Source organism: Schistocerca americana, chromosome 10 (assembly GCF_021461395.2).
Source record: "Schistocerca americana isolate TAMUIC-IGC-003095 chromosome 10, iqSchAmer2.1, whole genome shotgun sequence".
Lineage (NCBI taxonomy): Eukaryota > Metazoa > Arthropoda > Insecta > Orthoptera > Acrididae > Schistocerca > Schistocerca americana.
In genome coordinates this window covers 85739488-85765250 of record NC_060128.1, presented here as the reverse complement: position 1 = coordinate 85765250, position 25763 = coordinate 85739488, and positions in this window count along the sequence as shown.

Here is a 25763-nt window from a genome sequence, read left to right as displayed (position 1 = left end):
AGGTCTTTTTTTTTTACCTACGATGGCACCATTTCTACCCTTAGCCTCCCAGGTTTCTGAGACATGTTATTCGGTTTCATATTCCTACCAAAAAATATGACATGTACTGACACTTACCTACACGTATGTAGTATTTAGCGGCTATTACACTACAGCCTACTCACGGAAACTGCCTAGCCCAATGAAGGAAACCGGTTTCCTCGACTAGGCCGTTTTTACATGACTTTATTTTTCAAGTATTTCATTAATAAATATTTATGGCTTTTGTGTCAAGTATAGTGAAATGCGAAAGATAATTTTCAAGTTACACCAAAACTAAAATATTTATTACAATATCCCAGGATTTTATTAGACATTTTCTGTACGTGGTCCATAGGTAGTAATTTACACTACACAAATTAAATTAAATGATCGTAAAAAGCAGTTAAAACGTGTCCTCGCGTAAGCCTCTACGACGTATTTTATCCGCACATTAAAGAAATTTCGTGACAAACAAGACTCATTGCAGGAGTTTCTAACAGTAAGACTTACTTCTTTCAAACTATGAACTTCAGGTAAACGGTGGTCCAGTTTTCGGTTGTAAAAAATGGTTCAAATGGCTCTGAGCACTATGGGACTTAACATCTGAGGTCATCAGTCCCCTAGAACTTAGAACTACTTAAACCTAACTAACCTAAGGACATCACACACATCCATGCCCGAGGCAGGATTCGAACCTGCGACCGTAGTGGTCGCGCGGTTCCAGACTGAAGCGCCTAGAGCCGCTCGGCACACCAGCCGGCCGTTGTGTAAAAGACGACTCTTACAATTATTAAAAGTGGATACACGAGATGCGTCAATAATTGAGACTCCTTATCTTACAATAATCATTACACACTATCATATATCATATTGAAATAGTTTTGTTGACATTGTACAATGCTTCTGTTATTTTTATACGTTGACACCATGTTTTTCCTGGCACTTAAATAAATAAATGTCGTCTGACTAGGGCCTCCCCTCAGCTAGACCGTTCGTCGGGGTTAAGTCTTTCGATTTGACGCCCGCCACTTCGGCCACTTGCGCGTCGATGGGGGTCAAATTACGATGATTAGGACAACACAACGCCCAGTCCCTGAGCGGAGAAAATCTCCGACCCACCCGGGAATCGAACACGGGCCCTTAGAATTGACATTCTGTCTCGACGACCAGTCAGCTACCGGTGGCGAAGTACTAGGACTTACGGTGTATGACACAAGTTGCACCAAACTAGTGTTGTACCAGGTCGGGTTCTGTGCCCAGAACAACGTGTTCCATGTTGATATGATTTCATCGTGGGTGTTGACGTGCTTAATTCCAAGATGACATTAGAATTGGGAAACATGTTAAAGTCACTTGCGGGCAAGACCTGGTGAACATACAGGAACACTTGCCAGTTGAACCTCCTGAGTTCCAACCGGGTCATCAGAGCTGTAGGATTTTGAGCATTGTTACGAAGCAAGAGAACACTGCGAGACGGAAGTCCACGACGTTTTCTTTGATGGCAGGTAGCAGATTACTCAAGACCTTCAGCAGGTCCGACCTGGTACGAAACTGCTTGTAAACACTTCTGACACGTGCCGTGAATACCTGGAAAAACGTGGCGACTATGTAGGAAAGTAACATCATCACCATTAGCATCCCGCCGAAAGGCAGGTTTTCACATGGTAGTTCTCCAGGCTGTCCGGTCTTCTGCTATCTTCTATCATCTTGTATCTCTTTCTTCCTCTGTCTTCTCCCACAAACCAATCCTTCCAAAGCATCTGCTAGCAAGCACTCCATTCTCAATGAATGTCCCAACCAGTTCTTTTTCCTTTCTCTTACAACCTTCAGCAGACATCGTCTCTCACCAACCCTTTCCAATACTGTTTCATTACTCACTCTTTCCATCCAGCTTATTCTCTCCGTTCTCCTCCACATCCACATCTCAAATGCTTCTAACCTTTTTTCATCCTCTCGTCTCAGTGTCCATGTTTCTGCCCCATATAGTGCCACACAGACAAAACATTTGGCAAGCCTTTTCCTTAGCCCTTTATCTAATTTGCCACATAAGAGTCTCCTCTTTCTGTTGAATGCCTCCTTCGCTATGGCAATTCGAGTTTTCACCTCCTGGTGACATCCGTAAGTCTTCAGTTATTGTGCTTCCAAGATATTTAAATGCACTTACTTGGCCAATGGTAGATTGTCCTATTTTAATATTGGACAGTCTGCGTCTTGTACTGATGACCATACTCTTTGTTTTTGCTTTGTTTATTTGCATCCCATATTCCACACACACTTCATTCAGATCTTTCACATGTTCACTATCCGTTCACTTTCTGCCACTAATACCATGTCATCAGTAAATCGTATACATTCTATGCTCTTTCTACCAGTACATATTCATCTTTTCCCATCTAAGCTTTACGCAATAATCTCTTCATGGTATACGTTAAACAATAGTGGGGAAAAGCAACAACCTTGTCTAACACCTCGTCCAGTGCTGCTTTCTTTTGACATTTCATTTCCAATCCTTATCCTTACTTTCTGATGTAAATATAGATTCTGCATCAGTCGTTTCTTTTTCCAATCTATTCCTTTCCTCTTCAAAGTATCCATCAGCTTGTTCTACTGAACTCTGTCAAAAGCCTTTTCTAAATCTATAAAAACTCTAAAGATTTCTCTATCTTTTTCCATGTGTCTTTCCCTTATGGTTCTTAACAGGCCAATAGTATCTCTTGCTCCTTTTCCTCTTCTAAATCCGAACTGCTCCTCTGCAATCCCTCTATCCAGCTTGCGACATAGCCTTCTATTCAACACTCTCAGCAAGACTTTAGCTGTATGAGAAATTAGACTGATAGTCCCATGCACTTCACATTTTTTATTGTTTCTATTTTTCTCTGTTGGTATCATAACTGTTGCACGGAAGTCCTCACGCTATCGCTTTGTCATATATCTCATTACAGAAGTAGCCTATTTCTTTTCTTGCCTTGTTTCCCAGACTCTTCAACAGTTCTGATGGCAAATCATCAGTTCCACATGCCTTCCTATTCTTCATCTCCTTCAGCGCCTATTCTACTTCTGCTTCCAGGATGGTGAAAGTAACAGAAGCGTTGTAAAATGTCAATAAAGTTATTTCAACGTGATACGTCGTGTGCAATGTTTTTATAAAATAGGGAAACGTACTTACCGGATACTCCTCGTAATTCCGATCGCGATCGAATGATTTTACAATATGATACCACCCCACAGTCGTGCTATACCGCTGATACGAAGTGTCTCTTGATACACAAATCTTATGGCAGAGATACGAACGGGAAATAAAGTATCACTGTATGTCAGACTTGATTCTCCGCTATTGGAATAGTTCTCTGGATCTCGTGAGAGACCTGGGAATGATCGCAGAGCGCTGGACTTGAGGATGGCGCCTGCGTTTCTCCGCAGCGCGAGCACAGGTTGCGCGGTGCGGTGCGACCACTCCACCCTCCGCCACGCTCCTCTCTCTCGTGATTGATGCCGCCGCGCCTCCCCTGGCCGCACCCGCATACCCAGCCACTCTAATTGGCGGCTCCAGGACAGCACTACAAAAAAAAAAAAAAAAAAAAAAAAAGAAACCTGACCGTGGGGCGAACAGCATGAGCGTTGGCTGCCGCTACACCAGAAGACAATCTGCTACGTCACACCAGAGCAACAAGGCAGTCCCAAAAAGTATCTACTGGCGAAACACCAAGACAGCTGAGGCTCTGAACAAAAGATTGCGAGTAAAAAGATGCCTCAGAGTTGCCGCAGTTCGCACGACATGGAGATGCAACATTAATTAAAGACAAAATAAACCATCGTAAATGACTGGGTTCCGTTGATACTATCTATAAGCCCACGATTCTACTAAAAATCGAATTCCCATGCTAAAAACAGATTCATATATCTGATTACTTTACAAATGAGGCAATGTGTTAAATATTGAAGTTAAGCATTGTAAGTAGGCTGTTTAGGTTTTTATGTTGGTAACGCCGCGTAGTGCTCTGTATGAAAATCACTGACTGTTGCTGGTTGGACTCATTGTTGGAATATTCGCTTGTGTAGCGTTGGGCAGTTGGACGTAAGCCGCCAGCAGTAGTGGATGTGGGGAGAGAAATAACGGAGTTTTGAGATCGGATGAGTAAATTTGTAAGACGGGATGTCATGAACTGATATAATGAGTTTTGAACATTATTAAGGTAAATACATTGTTTGTTCTCTATCAAAATCTTTCATTTGCTAACTATGCATATCAGTAGTTAGTGCCTTCAGTAGTTAGAATCTGCGTTTCACTGGCAGGACACTTAGAAGATGCAACAAGCCCACTAAAGAGACAGCTTACACTACACTCGTTCGTCCTCTGTTAGAATACTGCTGCGCGGTGTGGGATCCTTACCAGGTGGGATTGACGGAGGACATCGAAAGGGTGCAAAAAAGGGTGGCTCCTTTTGTATTATCACGTAATAGGGGAGAGAGTGTGGCAGATATGATACGCGAGTTGGGATGGAAGTCATTAAAGCAAAGACGTTTTTCGTCGCGGCGAGATCTATTTACGAAAGTTCAGTCACCAACTTTCTCTTCCGAATGCGAAAATATTTTGTTGAGCCCAACCCACAAAACAAAATAAGAGAAATCAGAGCTCGAACAGAAAGGTTTAGGTGTTCGTTTTTCCCGCGCGCTGTTCGGGAGTGGAATGGTAGAGAGATAGTATGATTGTGGTTCGATGAACCCTCTGCCAAGCACTTAAATGTGAATTGCAGAATAATCATGTAGATGTAAAATTAGGTGGCAGAACTGGCGCTCGCTGTATTGCAGTAGTTCGAGTAACGAAGATTTTTGTGCGGTAAGTGATTCATGAAAGGTATAGGTTATTGTTAGTCAGGGCCATTCTTTTGCAGGGATTATTGAAAGTCAGACTGTGTTGCGCTAAAAATATTGTGCGTCAGTTTAGTGATGATCAGAATAAGTAAAGAGAGAAATGTCTGAGTACGTTCAGTTTTGCTCAGCTGTTTGAAAATCATATAACGGGTTTTCCAGCACTGTCATTTTTAATTATTTCAAAGGGGACGTTTCAGCATATAAGCGAGGAAAAATTAGGAAAAGTTTTGAGCTGTAATTAATGTTTATTATCATTCGCTAAGTGCTGTTATTGTCGAATACTGGATTAATATATTCTGGGTAATTTGCGCGCCATGGGCTACGATGCCTAAAAACATATACACAGTTCCTAAGTGTAACACTCGTGTTACTATGTTAAACCTTTAACGTGATTATAACTCGTATAGAGCAGAATATGGCAGCATTTCAAATTTTTATATTCGATCAATATGTGCTGAAAATCAAACTTTTGTTGCCCCTGGAAGCCGGTACGTACTGTAGGCAACCTGCAACTGAGACCTGCGCCAGGAAATATAAACCAGATTAGCAGTTCAGTAATCACTAATACACAATGTAACAAATTTGATACTGAATAAGAAGGATTGTCTGAAACTCAAAGATCCGTTTTGAAGAGGCGAATGTTACTCACTGGTTAAACGCAACAAATCAGCAGTGCCAATACGTACTAAAGACAAGGGCCACTCAATGGAATGGAAATAGGAAAAAGTAAAAAGATAAATATCATTGAGGAAATTCAAACACTAATCTATAATGCAGCATATGAGAATACAATTCTAAATGAAGCAACAGAATTTACAAACCCAAATTTGACAATATCCTTAAGCCTAGCTTAATATAATATTCCTCAACACCAGGGGTAACAAATGAATATTTGTTATCGCAAAATCGTCGCTTTCAAAATCGATATCCTGAAGCAAACTGCATGTCTGTTGTATGGGACTAGTATTATTATCCATGAACACTTACAAGCCGAGTTACGTAGTGAATTTCCGAAACTATAGCAACATGTATACAATGTATACAACAAAGAAATCACGGGAAGACTAGCTCGAAACGACAGGCAATTTATTAAATTTTAAATTATAAATAAGTAATGTAATTGGTAGGAGAACAAAACAGGTAATTTATATAACGTTCATTTTTTGTGTATAACAGGCTCTTAGAGTTCAGTGGATTCTACAGATGATTTTGTAATATTGTCCAACGACAGAGCAATGGATACAACAGAAACCAACATTTTGAAAAGAACCGCGAAAAAAAAACCAAATCTTCAAATATCTTACGTAAAAACATAACTTATGACAAATACACTCCTGGAAATTGAAATTGTCCCAGGAAGGGGAAACTTTATTGACACATTCCTGGTGTCAGATACATCACATGATCACACTGACAGAACTACAGGCACATAGACACAGGCAACAGAGCATGCACAATGTCGGCACTAGTACAGTGTATATCCACCTTTCGCAGCAATGCAGGCTGCTATTCTCCCATGGAGACGATCGTAGAGATGCTGGATGTAGTCCTGTGGAACGGCTTGCCATGCCATTTCCACCTGGCGCCTCAGTTGGACCAGCGTTCGTGCTGGACGTGCAGACTGCGTGAGACGACGCTTCATCCAGTCCCAAACATGCTCAATGGGGGACAGATCCGGAGATCTTGCTGGCCAGGGTAGTTGACTTACACCTTCTAGAGCACGTTGGGTGGCACGGGATACATGCGGACGTGCATTGTCCTGTTGGAACAGCAAGTTCCCTTGCCGGTCTAGGAATGGTAGAAAGATGGGTTCGATGACGGTTTGGATGTACCGTGCACTATTCAGTGTCCCCTCGACGATCACCAGTGGTGTACGGCCAGTGTAGGAGATCGCTCCCCACACCATGATGCCGGGTGTTGGCCCTGTGTGCCTCGGTCGTATGCAGTCCTGATTGTGGCGCTCACCTGCACGGCGCCAAACACGCATACGACCATCATTGGCACCAAGGCAGAAGCGACTCTCATCGCTGAAGACGACACGTCTCCATTCGTCCCTCCATTCACGCCTGTCGCGACACCACTGGAGGCGGGCTGCACGATGTTGGGGCGTGAGCGGAAGACGGCCTAACGGTGTGCGGGACCGTAGCCCAGCTTCATGGAGACGGTTGCGAATGGTCCTCGCCGATACCCCAGGAGCGCAGCCAGCGCCATTCGACGGCCAACACCGCGGTTCCTGGTGTGTCCGCTGTGCCGTGCGTGTGATCATTGCTTGTACAGCCCTCTCGCAGTGTCCGGAGCAAGTATGGTGGGTCTGACACACCGGTGTCAATGTGTTCTTTTTTCCATTTCCAGGAGTGTATAAAAGGTGCTCCAGATTTCATGAATGCAAATTATATGGATATTAAAAGATCAATAAATTTTAATATTTTCGTGAGGTAACACAGAAGAAACGCCTACTCTCATGTGAAATCGCAGCACTGTATTACGATAGTAAAGTAGAATGTTTGTAAAAAACAGAAATGCCTGGATTTGACTAAGACAGGAGAAGTAGAGAACAGGGAAATGAAAAAGAAGAAATTCCAGAGGAAGAATTGGAAGCAGTAAAACACAACGGCGAGTAGAAGACTAGGAATAATGTAAATACGTATACAGAAGAAAATTTAATAAGTAAAAGTAATGATGAATAAACGTAGAATGAATTTTCACGGTCATATGGCTCGCATGCATGAAAAATAGGTACGCAAAGAGTTTTTGAATATACCAACCGGAATGAATATCTTACTGGCGCTAGTCGCTGTAAGAAGTCAGAAGTGAATTGGAGGAGATGAGGACTGACTAACGTGAAATTCTGAACAGAGGTACGTTCCGAAAGGCGGTTTTGGTTTCCAATCTGCAGAGAAGACAAATAAAAAAGAAAACTGTTAACAAGGTGGCCAGGAGACCAGAAACAACAGCACTCTGATGCAAATCAAAATTTTTGGAACAACAGGAAGTTAAATCTGGGTCCACAGAAGGCCAAAGCCAAGAAAATAAAAACCGTAAGGCTTTTCGTCACGACCTGGAGGAGCATTCGTGCCTGGCTGGACGGTCCTGCTCGTAAAGCTCCAAGCGTTCTCAGTTGGGGAGAGATTCGGCGAAACTATTGGCCAATGTAGGGTTTCGCAAGCATTGAGAGAAGCACTTGAAACTCTCGCCTTGTGTCAGCGGGCGTTATCGTCTTGAAATATTATCCCAAGATGGTTTGCCATGAAGGGCAACAGACCGGGGGCATGCAGTATCGTAGACGCACCGCAGTGCTGTAAGGATACCAAAGGTAACAGTCAAAGGGATCCTTATATGAAAAGAAATGGCTCACCAGGTCATCCCGGTTGTTGGGCCGTTCAGCTGACGGCAGTCAGGTTGGTAGCCAACCACTGTGTAGGGCGTCTCAAGACACGTCTTCGCTGGTCGTCTGAGCTGAGTTCAAAGCGGGACTCATCACTGAAGGCAGTTGTACTCTAATCAGTGAGATTCGAGACCGACGTTGTGTCTGGACATTCGCCCAACAGCAGTCGGATACCAGTCTGACTATCGCCGGCCGTTTGCCCATACACCCAGGAATCTAGGGTCCCATTTCTTTCCATAGCAGGGCCTCTTTGGTTGTCATTCGTGGCACCCTTCATGGCAAACCATCCCGGGCATACATTTCAGCACGATAATGCCCGTCCGCACACAGCGAGAGTTCCTATTGCTTGCCTTCGTGCTTGCCAAACCCTGACTTAGCGAGCAGGGCCGCCGAATCTGTCCCCACTTACGAACGTTTGGAACATAACGGGCCGGACCCTCCACGCAGCTCGGGGTTTCGACGATCTAACGCGCCAGTTCGACAGACTTTTTCACTATTTCCCTCAGGTGGACATCCACCAACTTTGTAAATCAATGCCGAATAACTGCTTGCATGGGGGCCAGAGATGGACCAACGCGTTATTGAATTGCTCCTTTCTCTTGAGTAACTCATCCAGTTTTTCTGAAATTGTGATCTTTCATTTGTCTGCATGTGAACATCAAATCTATATGCTGATAATTCCTCGGTGGTGCGTCGCTTTGTTTTGGTCTTAGAGTGTGTATCGTAAGAAGTAATGGTCCTGTGACACTCCTTTGGAGTACGCCCGAAGTTTCTTTTAAGTCTCAAGACTTCTCTCCATACGGAATGGCATGATGTGCTCTCTTTGTTAGGAAGTCTTAAATCCAGTCACACACTTGGCCTGGTATTCTGTTCCCTCGTGTTTTGTTGGTAAGCCGGCAGTGCGAAACTGCATGGAATACCGTCTTCAGGGTCTCGTGGACGAACAGACCGAGGTGGGTATCACACGATCGTTGTTTTCGGAACCCCTGTTGCTTCCCACGGATGAGATTCTCACACTCCAGGAATGCCGCAATACGCGAGCATAAAAGATGTACAAAAATTCTGCTAAACACCGATCTGAGAAATATAGGCCCGCAGTTTCGAGTGTCTGTTCGACAAAACATTCTTGAAAATGTATTTTTCCCGTCCTTTCGAACGCTTCCGTTCTCTAGGGATGTACGGGTAACTGCTGCTAGAACATGGGCACGTTCTTTCGCGTATGTAGAATCGGATAATGGTATCTCGTCATGTTCAGTGGTCTTCCCTCTGCTGAACGATTTCAGTAACCTTTTTATCACTTGATCACTTATTTCGGTATCTCTGGTGTTCTTGCGGTCTTTTAAATGAGAAGTTAAAGTGCGATAATCCTACGTGAAACAGCTTTGGAAAAAGCGTTTAGTACACTGAAGAGCCAAAGAAACTGGTACACCTACCTTATTTCGTATAGGACCCCGCGAGCACGCAGAAGTGCCGCAACACGACGTGGCATGCACTCGAGTAATGCCTGAAGTAGTGCTGGAGGAAACTGATACAATGAACGCTGCAGGGATGTCCATAAATCCGTAAGAGTATGAGAAGGTGGAGATTTCTTCTGAACAGCACGTTGCAAGACACCCCAGATATGCTCAATAACGTTCAGGCCTGGGGATTTTGGTGGCCAGCGGAGGTGGTTAAACTCAGAAGAGTGTCTCTGGAGCCAGTCTGTAGCAATTCTGGACCTGTGGGGTATCGCGTTGTTCTACTGGAATTTCCCAACTCCGGCGGAATGTACAATGGACATGAATGGATGCAGATGATGAGACAGGATGCTTACGTACGTGTCACCTGACAGAGTCGTATCTAGACGTGTCAAGGGACCCATATAACTCCAACTGCTCTCGCCCCACACCACTAGAGACCCTCCAGCAGCTTGAACAGTCCCCTGCTGACAGGCAGAGTCCACGGATTCATGAGGTTATCTCCATACTTGTACACGTTCGACCGCTCGATATAATTTGAAACGAGACTTGTCAAACGAGGCAACATGTTTCCAGTCGTCAATAGTCCAATGTCGGTGGTGACGGGCCCAGGAGAGGCGTAAAGCTTTGTGTCGCGCAGTTATCAACGGTACATGAGTGGGTGTTCCGCCCCGAAATCCCATACCGATGATGTTTTGTTGAATGGTTCGCAGGCACACTCTTGTTGATGGCCCAGAATTGAAATCTGCAGCAATTTGAGGAAGGATTGTCACGTTGAACAATTCTCTTCAGTCGTCGTTGGTTCCGTTTTGCAGGATGTTTTTCCGGCCCCAGCGATGTCGGAGTTTTGATGTTTTACCGGATTCCTGATATTCACGGTACACTCCTGAAATGTTCGTACGGGAAAATCTCCACTTCATCGCTATTACGGAGATGCTGTGTCCCACAGCTCGTGTGTCGACTATAACACCACATTCAAACGATGTCGGAGTTTTGATGTTCTACCGGATTCCTGATATTCACGGTACACTCCTGAAATGGGCGTACGGGAAAATCTCCACTTCATCGCTATTACGTAGATGCTGTGTCCCACAGCTCGTGTGCCGACTATAACACCACATTCAAACGATGTCGGAGTTTTGATGTTCTACCGGATTCCTGATATTCACGGTACACTCCTGAAATGGGCGTAAGGGAAAATCTCCACTTCATCGCTATTACGGAGATGCTGTGTCCCACCGCTCGTGTGCCGACTATAACACCACATTCAAACGATGTCGGAGTTTTGATGTTTTACCGGATTCCTGATATTCACGGTACACTCCTGAAATGGGCGTACGGGAAAATCTCCACTTCATCGCTATTACGGAGATGCTGTGTCCCACCGCTCGTGTGCCGACTATAACACCACATTCAAACGATGTCGGAGTTTTGATGTTTTACCGGATTCCTGATATTCACGGTACACTCCTGAAATGGGCGTACGGGAAAATCTCCACTTCATCGCTATTACGGAGATGCTGTGTCCCACCGCTCGTGTGCCGACTATAACACCACTTTCAAACTCACCCAAATCTTGATAACCTGCCATTGTAGCAGCAGTAACCGATCTAACTACTGTGCCAGACACTTGTCTGCCGGCCGGTGTGGACGAGCGGTTCTAGACGCTTCAGTTTGGAACCGCGCGACCGCTACGGTCGCAGGTTCGAATCCTGCCTCGGATGTGTGTGATGTCTTTAGGTTAGTTAGGATTAAGTAGCTCTAAGTTCTAGGAGACTGATGACCTCAGATGTTAAGTCCCATAGTGCTCCTGAGCCATTTGAAACATTTATTGATGCCGTAACAGCCTTGAGATAATCGCTAACTGAGACGAATAGCTCGCGTCTGTTTTTTGCCAGCGTATCTAATACTTCTTCTTCTCAGGTCGGTTCTCTGATTAACTACCCGAGGTTTACCAAGCCAGTTGTGGAATACCAACAGTTTAGCAAGAACTCCCAACCACTCTGCTACTCAGAATTCTTCATATTGACACACGTCGCCGGAGACGAAAGAAGTCACGAGTGACATTTAAAAATTGTTGAACTGTGCTGGAATCGAACGTCAGGCTTTTGAATTCGCAGTGTAGGCACTTACCACTGAGACAGCGAACATGACGTGGAGGATGTGGGGGAGGATGGCGGCAAAAAGAAAAACCACTGTACTAACCGCTGATATAAGCACACCCTTATGGTTATATTGAAACGTTTTATTACTCTGCAAATCAAATTGGTTACCTGGACAGCATGGTAGTACCGACGTGTTTCCATCCGAGTAGAAGAGACAATTCTTAGGTCGAGACCCAGCCGACGAAGGGAAGGGCGAGGCAGCGCAGAGAAGGAAACACATCGCGACACAGTATGTGCGCGTATTGGGAGAGGGTTTAACCACTATCGCGCAGTCTTTCTTAGTTTCCTGAGTGCGCAGTACTTGTGGAAGTATGGCTGAACTTGCGAATCTTATATGGACTCGGATTCTGATGAAGAAATGAACATCCAGATGTTATAAAATAACACTGAAAAACGGAACGAATTGGAATGGAAAAGAGGACACACGAACAAGAGAAATAGTTAAGGCAAATCTGCTTTGACATAAAATGTTTTCTTTGAAAAAGTTAACAAGCTACTTCCGTTTAGGCCGGAATCAACTCCACGAGGCTCACGAGCTTGTGCGGAAATCTGAAGGGTGTAATGCCCAGAAACGAATTGGAAGTGAAGAAAACCTCGCTTTGTTCTTGAGGCAAGTTTCACTGAAATTTATGGAAAAGTACAGTCATAAGTCAAAGTTATATACAGCGGATAGGCAAAATAATGTGAACATCTGTACTTACTTGGGAACGGTTTATTAATAAGGAGTTGGGCCCCTATTTGCCCATAATGCAGCTGCGATTCTTCTTGGAATACTGGCATCTAATGATTGTATAATCTCCAGTGCTCCAGTGGAACCTCATGCCACTCTTCGATCAGAACCTCTTCTAACTCCAGTAGTGACGAGGGAGGCGGAAATCTGCTCCGGAGTCTGCGCTACAATACCGCCCACAAGGGTTCCATCATGTTCAATTCTGGGGACCGTGATGGCCACGGGAGACGCTGCAGTTCAGTTGCATACCATGATTGCACTGTTCTGGCTGTGTGAATTGGCGCATTATCGTCCTGAAAGATGGCATCATTGTTGGGGGAACAACATTTGAATCAGGGAGTGTACCTGATCACCTAAAATGTTCACCTAATCGTTGGCTGTTACACGGCTTTTTAGAGTAGTAATGGGACCAGCAGAATACCATGATATGGCTGCCCGCACCATTACACTTCCATCTCCATTCTTAGCTGTTGCAATCAAGCAATCGCGATTGAAGGCTTCTTTTGGCGTTCTCCAGTCGTAAATCCCGCTCGATGGTGGAAATAACGAAACCATTGACTCGTCGGACCATGTGAACTGTTTCTAATGGCCAGCCGTCCACGATTTATGCTCCTGACACCATGTTTTACACTTCTTTGCGATGGTTGTCGTAGCTAGTGGGTTCGGTATCGCAGATCATCCATGAATATTCGGTATATGGAGCTCTCGGCGGACAGCATTGAGAGATACGAGGTCTCGAATAAGTCTATTGGGCTCTGCAGTCACTTGAGTAGCCGTAGTTTTGTGTTGTTTTGACACATTTCGTGCTAACGTAAGATCTTTGTCATTTAGTTTTGATTTGCGCCCACTACCATTTTGCACGACGATGTATTTCCGCCGGCCGGAGTGGCCGTGCAGTTCTAGGCGTTACAGTCTGGAACTGCGAGACCGCTACGGTCGCAGGTTCGAATCCTGCCTAGGGCATGGATGTGTGTGATGTCCTTAGGTTAGTTAGGTTTAAGTAGTTCTAAGTTCTAGGGGACTGATGACCTCAGAAGTTAAGTCCCATAGTGCTCAGAGCCATTTGAACCATTTTTTGATGTCTTTCCATGTTTCGTGTAGGCTGTCATGACTGTAGAAACAGTTGCTCTTGAAGCATATAATAAGTTGGCTGCCTTGGTTTCTGGTGCTCCAGCTAATCGGGGCCCCACAATCTGCCCTCTCTGGAACTCTGTTAGGCCTTTCGTTGCACGCATAATTCTGCGTCTGAATGGAAATACAAATTGTGCACTACTCGTAAACAACCTGCACTGATGCCTAGTCCGTACTGAACACGCACAGTCCAGCGCGGCACGTGCCTTACCTGAGTTCTTGACCGTCAAACACAACCACCCCATTACTATCTCTGTTCACATTACTTTGCCTATCGTCTGGACGTTACATTGAAAAATTAATTAGGGAAGTTCTTCCTAGTACTCGTGAATTGAGTGTAAGATCGAGCAACTGGGCTTGAAGGCATGTCCACTGAGTTCTGAAGAAGGGTCACAAACGTACCTCTGGCTTCCGACGAGTACCATGCATACGAAGCACTTGTTCCATCGTAATTCCGGAGAGGTTCGTTCTTGAGCTGAAGGGCTGTTAATTCCTAGCAGAGATGCCTCAGTTGGCGAAATCACTTCAGATAACTAATGAAGAAATCTCCATCTCTCTAGGACCGCCAGTCTGAAATGTTGACTCGCTGGTGGCATATTTTTAGTTGCTTGGTTCGTAGACATGAAGAAACGGTAGAGTTGATCGCTGACAGAATTTTGTTCTTCGACTTTTATGTTCTATCGCTATATCCTTTGACCTTTGCCAGGGCTGCACACTGGTAAGTTGTGTAAGTCTGGAAACATCTAGCTTCTTTTTTTGTTGCTCTTTACAACATCAGTGTGGTTAATTAATGAGGAAATGTCCAACTCTGTAGGACCGTCAGTGTGAGACGTAACATCCTCGTAACTATTAGTACAGGGTGTTTCAAAAATGACCGGTATATTTGAAACGGAAATAAAAACTAAACGAGCAGCGATAGAAATACACCGTTTGTTGCAATATGCTTGGGACAACAGTACATTTTCAGGCGGACAAACTTTCGAAATTACAGTAGTTACAATTTTCAACAACAGATGGCGCTGCAAATGATGTGAAAGATATAGAAGACAACGCCGTCTGTGGGTGCGCCATTCTGTACGTCGTCTTTCTGCTGTAAGCGTGTGCTGTTCACAACGTGCAAGTGTGCTGTAGACAACATGGTTCATTCCTTAGAACAGAGGATTTTTCTGGTGTTGGAATTCCACCGCCTAGAACACAGTGTTGTTGCAACAAGACGAAGTTTTCAACGGAGGTTTAATGTAACCAAAGGACCGAAAAGCGATACAATAAAGGATCTGTTTGAAACATTTCAACGGACTGGGAACGTGACTGATGAACGTGCTGGAAAGGTAGGGCGACCGCGTACGGCAACCACAGAGGGCAACGCACAGCTAGTGCAGCAGGTGATCCAACAGCGGCCTCGGGTTTCCGTTCGCCGTGTTGCAGCTGCGGTCCAAATGACGCCAACGTCCACGTATCGTCTCATGCGCCAGAGTTTACACCTCTATCCATACAAAATTCAAACGCGGCAACCCCTCAGCGCCGCTACCATTGCTGCACGAGAGACATTCGCTAACGATATAGTGCACAGGATTGGTTTACTGACGAAGCTTATTTTTACCTGGACGGCTTCGTCAATAAACAGAACTGGCGCATATGGGGAACCGAAAAGCCCCATGTTGCAGTCCCATCGTCCCTGCATCCTCAAAAAGTACTGGTCTGGGCCGCCATTTCTCCCAAAGGAATCATTGGCCCATTTTTCAGATCCGGAACGATTACTGCATCACGCTATCTGGACATTCTTAGTGAATTTGTGGCGGTACAAACTGCCTTAGACGACACTGCGAACACCTCGTGGTTTATGCAAGATGGTGCCCGGCCACATCGCACGGCCGACGTCTTTAATTTCCTGAATGAATATTTCGATGATCGTGTGATTGCTTTGGGCTATCCGAAACATACAGGAGGCGGCGTGAATTGGCCTCCCTATTCGCCAGACGTGAACCCCTGTGACTTCTTTCTGTGGGGACACTTGAAAGACCAGGTGTACCGCCAGAATCCAGAAACAATTGAACGGCTGAAGCAGTACATCTCATCTGCATGTGAAGCCATTCCGCCAGACACGTTGTCAAAGGTTTCGGGTAATTTCATTCAGAGAGTACGCCATATTATTGCTACGCATGGTGGATATGTGGAAAATATCGTACTATAGAGTTTCCCAGACCGCAGCGCCATCTGTTGTTGAAAATTGTAACTACTGTAATTTCGAAAGTTTGTCCGCCTGAAAATGTACTGTTGTCCCAAGCATATTGCAACAAACGGTGTATTTCTATCGCTGCTCGTTTAGTTTTTATTGCTGTTTCAAATATACCGGTCATTTTTGAAACACCCTGTACTTCCAATAGCTTCACCTCCGTTGTCGTCGTTCTGAGACGCCACCCTGCGTTAGGACGCGTGACGCTGGCCCGCATACTGCGCAGCGAGGGTTAAATGCTGTGGGGCTTTGGGGCTTCCGTCAGGTAGACCGATCGCCTGGTGCAAGTCGTTCGAGTTGACGCCACTTCGGCGACTTGCGTTTCGATGGGGAGGAAATGACGATGATAAGGACAACAGAATACCCAGTCCCTGAGCGGAGAAAATCTCTGACCCAGCCGGGAATCGATCCCGGGCCGTTAGGTTGACATTCCGTGACGTTGACCACTCAGCTACCAGGGGGCGGACAGCGAGGGCTGAAGCAGGCCCTGTGCTGCCCTGCGCCTCAGTCTGGGCTCTCGTATTTGCACCCGTGCGATTAGATTAGATTTAGATTACATTAGATTAGATTAATACTAGTTCCATGGATCATGAATACGATATTTCGTAATGATGTGGAACGAGTCGAATTTTCTAATACATGACATAATTAGGTTAATTTAACAACATACTTAAGTCAATATAACAACTTTATTTTTTTGTGTGTTTTTTGTTTTTCTTTATTTTTTATTTTTATTTTTTTTATTTTTTAAATATTTTTTTTCTTTTTTTTCTTAATTTATATCTAAAAATTCCTCTATGGAGTAGAAGGAGTTGTCATTCAGACATTCTTTTAATTTCTTCTTAAATACTTGTTGGTTATCTGTCAGACTTTTGATACTATTTGGTAAGTGACCAAAGACTTTAGTGCCAGTATAATTCACCCCTTTCTGTGCCGAAGTTAGATTTAATCTTGAATAATGAAGATCATCCTTTCTCCTAGTATTGTAGTTATGCACACTGCTATTACTTTTGAATTGGGTTTGGTTGTTAATAACAAATTTCATAAGAGAGTATATATACTGAGAAGCTACTGTGAATATCCCTAGATCCTTAAATAAATGTCTGCAGGATGATCTTGGGTGGACTCCAGCTATTATTCTGATTACACGCTTTTGTGCAATAAATACTTTATTCCTCAGTGATGAATTCCCCCAAAATATGATGCCATATGAAAGCAGTGAGTGAAAATAGGCGTAGTAAGCTATTTTACTAAGATGTTTATCACCAAAATTTGCAATGACCCTTATTGCATAAGTAGCTGAACTCAAGCGTTTCACCAGATCATCAATGTGTTTCTTCCAATTTAATCTCTCATCAATGGACACACCTAAAAATCTGGAATATTCTACCTTAGCTATATGCTTCTGATTAAGGTCTATATTTATTAATGGCGTCATACCATTCCCTGTACGGAACTGTATGTACTGTGTCTTATCAAAATTCAGTGAGAGTCCATTTACAAGGAACCACTTAGTAATTTTCTGAAAGACAGTATTGACAATTTCATCAGTTAATTCTTGTTTGTCAGGTGTGATTACTATACTTGTATCATCAGCAAAGAGAACTAACTTTGCCTCTTCATGAATATAGAATGGCAAGTCATTAATATATAGTAAGAACAACAAAGGACCCAAGACTGACCCTTGTGGAACCCCATTCTTGATAGTTCCCCAGTTTGAGGAATGTGCTGATCATTGCATGTTACGAGAACTACTTATTTCAACTTACTGCACTCTTCCAGTTAGGTACGAATTAAACCATTTGTGCACTGTCCCACTCATGCCACAATACTTGAGCTTGTCTAGCAGAATTTCATGATTTACACAATCAAAAGCCTTTGAGAGATCACAAAAAATCCCAATGGGTGGTGTTCGGTTATTCAGATCATTCAAAATTTGACTGGTGAAAGCATATATGGCATTTTCTGTTGAAAAACCTTTCTGGAAACCAAACTGACATTTTGTTAGTGCTTCATTTTTACAGATATGTGAAGCTACTCTTGAATACATTACTTTCTCAAAAATTTTGGATAAAGCTGTTAGAAGGGAGATTGGACGGTAATTGTTGACATCGCTGCGCTGCGCTGCCATGCCCTTTGTCGGCTACCTCCCAGTGTGCGGCTGGAACACTGTCATCACAGTACACGTGTGTAAGTGCCAATGAGTGAAGGGCCCATTTAGAACCGACACAACCATTATGTCGGCTACAGTATATCGCACCTTGACTTCTTCGCTGTCATTATTCGTAAAACTACCTTCGCTGGTTCAAATGGCTCTGAGCACTATGGGACTTAACATCTGTGGTCATCAGTCCTGTAGAACTTAGAACTACTTAAACCTAACTAACCTAAGGACATCACAAACATCCATGTCCCAGACAGGATTCGAACCTGCGACCGTAGCAGTCGCGCGATTCCGGACTGAGCGCCTAGAACCGCTCGACCACCGCGGCCGGCCCCTTCGCTGGTTATGTCTCATTTTTCCACAGCGGCGTCTGGTGCTTCGCCCTCTGCTGTTCCAGTCGGCAATGATAGTGCCGATTGTTTGTTCGAAAGTATATCGACTGATTTCATTACAGTTTCACTTTCCTCGTCGAAGTATCTCTTCTCCTGTAATCATCACTTTTCTTACTTTTTTTGCGCCACAACAGACTTTCAGCTAGTATCACAGCTACAGAAGCAAACTAAGCGCCTCGTGTAGCAGTTGGCTTATTTGGGTAATAAGGAGGAGGTCCGGCGTTCGATTCTCGGCGACCACTACAAATATTTTTCGTTGGATAAGTCGGGAAATAGATTCACTTATCCCAGTGAGTACGACTGATGATCTACTTGAATAGAAAATCAGCGGAACTGACAGGCAATCCACCCGCCTGAGGGCGCCGGTGCCTTCCCTCCCCCCACCCCCTCCCCTTCTCTCAGGGAAAAGAAAAAGTATAGTGTAGTCAGGTGTTTTCCTTCCACAGTTTTAAAAATACTCCATGCCTCCAGCTCTAACCCCTCACCCCTACAAACGGTCGAATGGCCGCCCTTGCATTCAATTAGTACTACATAGAAATGTCTACACCAGGCAAGGTGACACGTAGCGCTTATTCATTCAGGGCCAAATCATCAGCCGTTATATTCTGCGGGTTAGAATGTGAGAAGCTTGACGTATTACAACTTCGGATCTGGACCGATTGTATAAGATTTAGGTGTCAGTGGGTAGAGAACCATTTCCTCGCTAAGTTTTGCCAGTGGCATAAACAGTACAACATTGCCGCTTCTTATATAACGGCAAAAGAATGACTTTCAAAAATGGTTCAGATGGCTCTGAGTACTATGGAACTTAACACCTGAGGTCATGAGTCCCCTAGAACTTAGAACTAACTAAACCTAACTAACCTAAGGACATCACACATAGCAATGAGCGAGGCAGGATTCGAACCTGCGACCGCAGCAGCCGCGTGGTTCCGGACTGAAGCGCCTAGAACCGCTCGGCCACAACGGCCGGCATTGACTTTTTCTGCCTGTATGTATTTTTCGTCAGAACCTTTCCTTTTAGAGTCATACAGTGGAAATGACCACGCAACAAAACGCCTGATCCATAACAGTGAAACATTGACTGGCACTGTTATCTGACAATATTCGCTGGACGCTGGCACTTTTCAACATTTATTCACAGTGTAGTGTGCATGAAAAGCAGATAAACCACTGGCCATTTTAATCCTGGAGCTACACTTTTTCGTAAAAAAATGTGTTCTCTCTCCATTATGGCCGGCCGCGGTGGTCTCGCGGTTCTAGGCGCGCAGTCCGGAACCGTGCGATTGCTACGGTCGCAGGTTGGAATCCTGCCTCGGGCATGGCTGTGTGTGATGTCCTTAGGTTAGTTAGGTTTAAGTAGTTCTAAGTTCTAGGAGACTGATGACCACAGCAGTTGAGTCCCATAGTGCTCAGAGCCATTTGAACCATCTCCATTATGATGAGTCGTTCATTCTGGCAACCTCCAAAATCAAATTACATTGATGGAACAGTTTTTCTCAGTGTCTGTTTGCCAGCATGGAAGTCCAGTTTTCTACAAGAAAAGCTACGAATTCCCTGCACAGACGTTTTTCTTTGCATTGTTCATTATATCACAGAAATTACTGGCTAATAACACATTTACCTATGTTGTTGTTGTTGTTGTGGTCTTCAGTCCTGAGACTGGTTTGATGCAGCTCTCCATGCTACTCTATCCTGTGCAAGCTTTTTCATCTCCCAGTACCTACTGCAACCTACATCCTTCTGAATCTGCTTAGTGTATTCATCTCTTGGTCTCCCCCTACGATTTTTACCCTCCACGCTGCCCTCCAATACTAAATTGGTGATCCCTTGATGCCTCAGAACATGTCCTACCAACCGATCCCTTCTTCTGGTCAAGTTGTGCCACAAACTTCTCTTCTCCCCAATCCTATTCAATACTTCCTCATTAGTTATGTGATCTACCCATCTAATCTTCAGCATTCTTCTGTAGCACCACATTTACCTATATCATCAACGAAATACTGTCTGTACTGTGACCATTTTACGTTTTACGCTTCAGGACAGACACTTGAACCTTCCTCGACTAGACCTCGTGTTTCTTTTCCCGTAATGTCGACACCACTCACTCACTTCACTTTTTTTTGTCAACCTCTGCTTGCAGCTTGCCTCGCCTTCGCTGTCGGCACTGTCACAATTATCTCGCTCTCGTAGGCAGGAAAATTTATGACAGCAACAGCAAGTTGTTGTTGGTTCCCGCGAAGTTATTTTGCGTGATAACTTTTCACGCCCGCGCTTTGAGATAACAATGGGTGCCACTCTGGATTGCAACACGACAGTACGCAGTTCCTGCTAAGATGGGTTATCACCTGCCTTGTCGACAGTATACACGGTCAAGTCACACTAATGTGAACACCGCCTATGTTCGATGTCAATGTGCAATAACCACTTACAGACTGCAGGTGGCAGCACTAGCAGTGGGGGGGGGGGGGGGGGGGTATATAAAGTGTGTCGGGGGGACGCGGAAAACAGTGCAGTGCTTGTCGTAAGACGGAAACGGAGCAATTTATCTCACATCCAAAGGGCCTGATTTCGGGAGAAGGATGAAAGCATTTCTCAATCGGCTGAGTTTGTAAACTGTTTACGTGCCGCGCAATCCAAAACTGGCGGCGAGGGGCGCGCGGTGCACCAGCTGTGAGCGACGGTTGCAGAGATGCGTATGGGCGAATGGACACGGAAATTTTGAGAGTCTGACCGCCCAGAAGAACCAAGGGCTACCATCAGTGTCTCCTCAGCGACTGTTCATCGAACGTTGCTGGTACTCGTCTCCGCAAAAGGGGCCTGGTTTATATACCTATGGTGACTGCTGTCCATCGGTAACGGAGGCTGGAATTTGGACGCCAGGACTGCAAATGTATCTGACAAGCCGCGAAGACGATGTGTTAGGAAACAGTCTGAAAGAGGAGGTAACCACCGGTCGCTGTGAACACTGTAGGCGTGTACACGACGTTTGGAGAAGGTTAGGTTGAGATGTACAGTAGTGTCCGAGATGGGGGTGCACTTCGCCACATAGCTGACCAGATGGGTAGAGGTGTCCATTTGTGTTTAGACAGATAATAAGGCAGGAGGGCAGACGAGTTCCGCAGTAGAATGAAATTTTCGCTCTACAGCGGAGTGAGCGCTGATATGAATCTTCCTGGCAGATTAAAACTGTGTGCCGGACCGAGACTCTAACTCGGGACCTTTGCCTTCCGCGGGCAAGTGCTCTACCAACTGAGCTACCTAAGCACGACTCACGCCCCGTCCTCACAGCTTTAATTCCGCCAGTAGCTTGGGTAGCTCAGTTGGTAGAGAACTTGCCCGCCAAAGGCAAAGGTCCCGAGTTCGAGTCTCGGTCCGGCACTCAGTTGTAATCTGCCAGAAGGTTTCATATCAGCGCACACTCCGCTGTAGAGTGAAAATTTCATTCTAGAAACACGCCCCAGGCTGTAGGTAAGCCATGTCTCCGCTATATCCTTTCTTCCAGGAGTGCTGGTTCTCCTAGGTTCGCAGGAGAGCTTCCGTGAAGTTTGGAAGGCAGGAGACGAGGTACTGGCAGAAGTAAGACTGTGAGTACCGGGCGTGAATCGTGCTTGGGTAGCTCAGTTGGTAGAGCACTTGCCCGCGAAAGGCAAAGGTCCCGAGTTCGAGTCTCGGTCGGGCACACAGTTTTAATCAGCCAGGAAGTTTCGAGTTCAGTAGTGTTTGAACTGAGCTGTACGTCGCTGGTGGGTGGCCTGGCAGGTTTCTACATTTTACCCCAACCTAAGGTTATCTTCCTCAAATCAGCTGCTACCAATCATTCCATGATCGTGTACATAATTCCCTTCATCTTCATCTGACAAGGTTCAGACACGTGTGACTCGGTATAAGAACCTGTAGCTATGAACACTGCAGGTATGTAGAGGATGTCTGGAGGAAGTGGAGGGATACACTAACCTTTTTACTGGCCTGTACCTTGCCAGATAACCGGGCAATTTTCTAGAGGGGCTACAGTAGCGCTTTGGTCTGGACCATACCCTGCCTCCTATCTCGATATGTCTGTAGAGATGTGTAGCGGTGTTTGAAACCGGCTGTACTTCGCCAGATAATCGGTAAGATCGGTAGAGGCGTCTTGTGGCGTTTAGATTGGGCTGTACTCTGCCAGATAACTGCGCTGGCCACAGAAGTGTACAGTGGTGTTTGGACCAGACTATACCTCGCCAGGTAATCTGGGACGTTGGCAGAGGCGTCTCGGTGGTTCAGACTGCACCTCATTGTGTAACCAGGCAGGTCGGTAGATGTATCCAGTGGAGGTTTGCAGCGTGCTGCACCTTATGTGATAACCGGATAGATAGGCAGAGGCGTTCAGTTGTGGTTAGGACTACGATTGTATCCCACCTGCAAACATCAGAGGCTGGTAGAGGTGCCTGGCGATTTGGACCTCACCATATATCCTGGCAGGTTGCTTCAGGTGTCGAGTAATGATTGGAAGGGGATGTACTTCACCAGCAAGCCGGGCAGGTCGACAGACGCGTGCAACGGTGGTCTGGACCGGACTGTACTTGAGCCCCAGATAACCCGGCAGGTCGCGGTGGCCGTGTCTCCGGTGGGAGGCCTTCAGCCACGGCGCGGTGTGTGTTGGGGGGGGGGGGGGGAGGGAGAGGGGGAGGTGCGGCCATCGCACTGGCGGAGCACGCCAGAAAAAAGTCCGGACGGGCCGGAGCAGAGCGGCAGCGGCACGTGTACTGCAGATAAGGCCGCCGGCTACTCCCGCTCCTATACAGTACAGGGGTCAGCGCCCGCCGAAGGCACCAGCGTCCATCTGGTTGGCCATCTGACACAGAATTCAGAGAAGGGTGCCTTAACGCTTTGAGGAGCTCCAGAAACTTACAAACATTCCAGGACCAGTAAATTATCCATTTGTGGCAGTGTTGAAAATGTTACTAGCACGTTTCTGTTTGGTGTATGTTGAAGGGTAAAACACACTAAAAAACACAAAGCTTCAGGATTAGTTTTCATATTTATCTTAGTTATTTGATAGACTGATGGATTGTTTGACAAACTACAAATTTTACAACAGGGACCACAGCAAGTATATATACTAATTACATTGTGATGTCTATTCTTGCAAACATGTCCGAAACAACAAACACTACATATATATTTCGGACATGTCTGCAAGAATAGACAATACAATGTAATTAAGGCGAGGACGGCCAATAATCTCTTTAGTGCGGATGCACACCATGCTCGAAGTCTTATGGGAATCTCCGGAATGCCGAGAGCAGTGGGTAAATTGAGAATCTGGGTCTGATGGGAGGCATGCTAGTTTAGTCTGCACGGTTGCAATAAACACTGTGTCGTCCAGATAGCTTAGTGCTCTCAGTATCTGCCTAGTAAGCGGGAGACACGGATTCGAATCCCAGTCGAGTACAAATTTTTAACATTCTCCGTTTATTCAAATCATTGTCCACTTACAACCAGAGTCTGTAATTTTTCGAAGTAATTTCTTGAATAGTTTCAAACGTAACTGATTTTTGTACGGAAAATTCTAAAGTATTCTGGAATCCACAGAAATGTGTAGAATATCAGTGTGTTTCCTCCCCACTTTTTTTGCCAGTAAACTGTCTCATACTCTCCGAACGATCTCGAAAACTCGTGATGGATACAGTTTCTCCATACGATTCATCTATAAAAAAAGACGAGATTAACACAGTAAAACAGAACTAAATTGTAATTACAGCAGCAATATCTGTGTGAACAACATTAGCGACGAAAAACTGCAGCAGACTGCAACTTTCACGTATATCAATCATCATGTGATTGTTCCCAAAAAATGGTTCAAATGGTTCTGAGCACTATGGGACTTAACATCTCAGGTCATCAGTCCCCTAGACGTAGAACCACTTAAACCTAACTACGGTAAGGACATCACACACATCCATGCCCGAGGCGGGATTCGAACCTGCAACCGTAGCAGTCGCACGGTTCCGGACTGAAGCGCCTGCAACCGCTCGGCCACACCGGCCGGCTGATTGTTCCCACTTAGGGATTTCTCCCTCCGATTGAGAATCATTGAATTCTTCCTCTTGAGCTTCCAAAATTTCTTGCCCACTCAATAAACGTAGCACATTTGTAGAAAACTGGAAAACGTAACGAATACACGCACAAAACTCACGGAAACGCAATCATACACTGGCTGAGTCAGTCGCGACAGCAACTTTTCCGTTCACTACCGTTGCTTTCTAAATAATAATAGAAAGTGGCAACTGCACCTGTTAAGGATCAGGTAGTGAGACATCTGTACATTGTTTTCATAAGCAATGAGTCCCGTTGTCGATGACAGGTGCTTCGCGCGTCTACAAAATCGCAGCCCGAGATACACGATGTGATCAAAAGTATACGGACACCTCGCTGAAAATCAGTAACAAGTTCGTGACGCCCTCCATCAGCAATGCTGAAATTCAATATGGTGTTGGCCCAGCCTTAGCCTTGATGACAGCTTCCAGTCTCGCAGGCATACGTTCAATCAGGTGCTGGAAGGTTTCTTGGGGAATGGCAGCCCATTCTTCACGGAGTGCTGCACTGAGGAGAAGTATCGACGTCGTTCGGTGAGGCCTGGCACGAAGTCGACGTTCCAAAACACCCCAAAGGTGTTCTACAGGATTCAGGTCAGGACTCTGTGCAGTCCAGTCCATTACAGGGATGTTATTGTCGTGTGACCACTCCGCCACAGGCCGTGCATTATGAGCAGGCTCTCGATCGTGTTGAAAGATGCAATCGCCATCGCCATCGCCAACGGTGGGAAGCAAGAAGGTGCTTAAAACATCAATGTAGGCCTGTGCTGTGATAGTGGCACGCAAAACAACAAGATGTGCAAGCCCCCCCATGGAAGACTCGACCACACCATAACACCAACGCCAGCTGTTATGACAGCACTTCTGAGCAGGGTTTAACACATTATGGCCTGAGACCGAGTTGGACTCGGACAGAGGCAACTGATGTGTAAGAACGGAACCCGAGTCCTGCTCGTGCTGTGCGTAAGAATTCGTAGCGAACATTGTGCCTCCTTCCCTCTATCGTTTACCATGTAGACTGCACAACGAAGGCACTCTGCACTGTTCTACCATGTAGTTGTCCAGTTCTGAACTATCTATACTACACGAAAGTGCTTTGTATCTTTCTGGTCTGTGCTGAATCGCATACTGTTGTT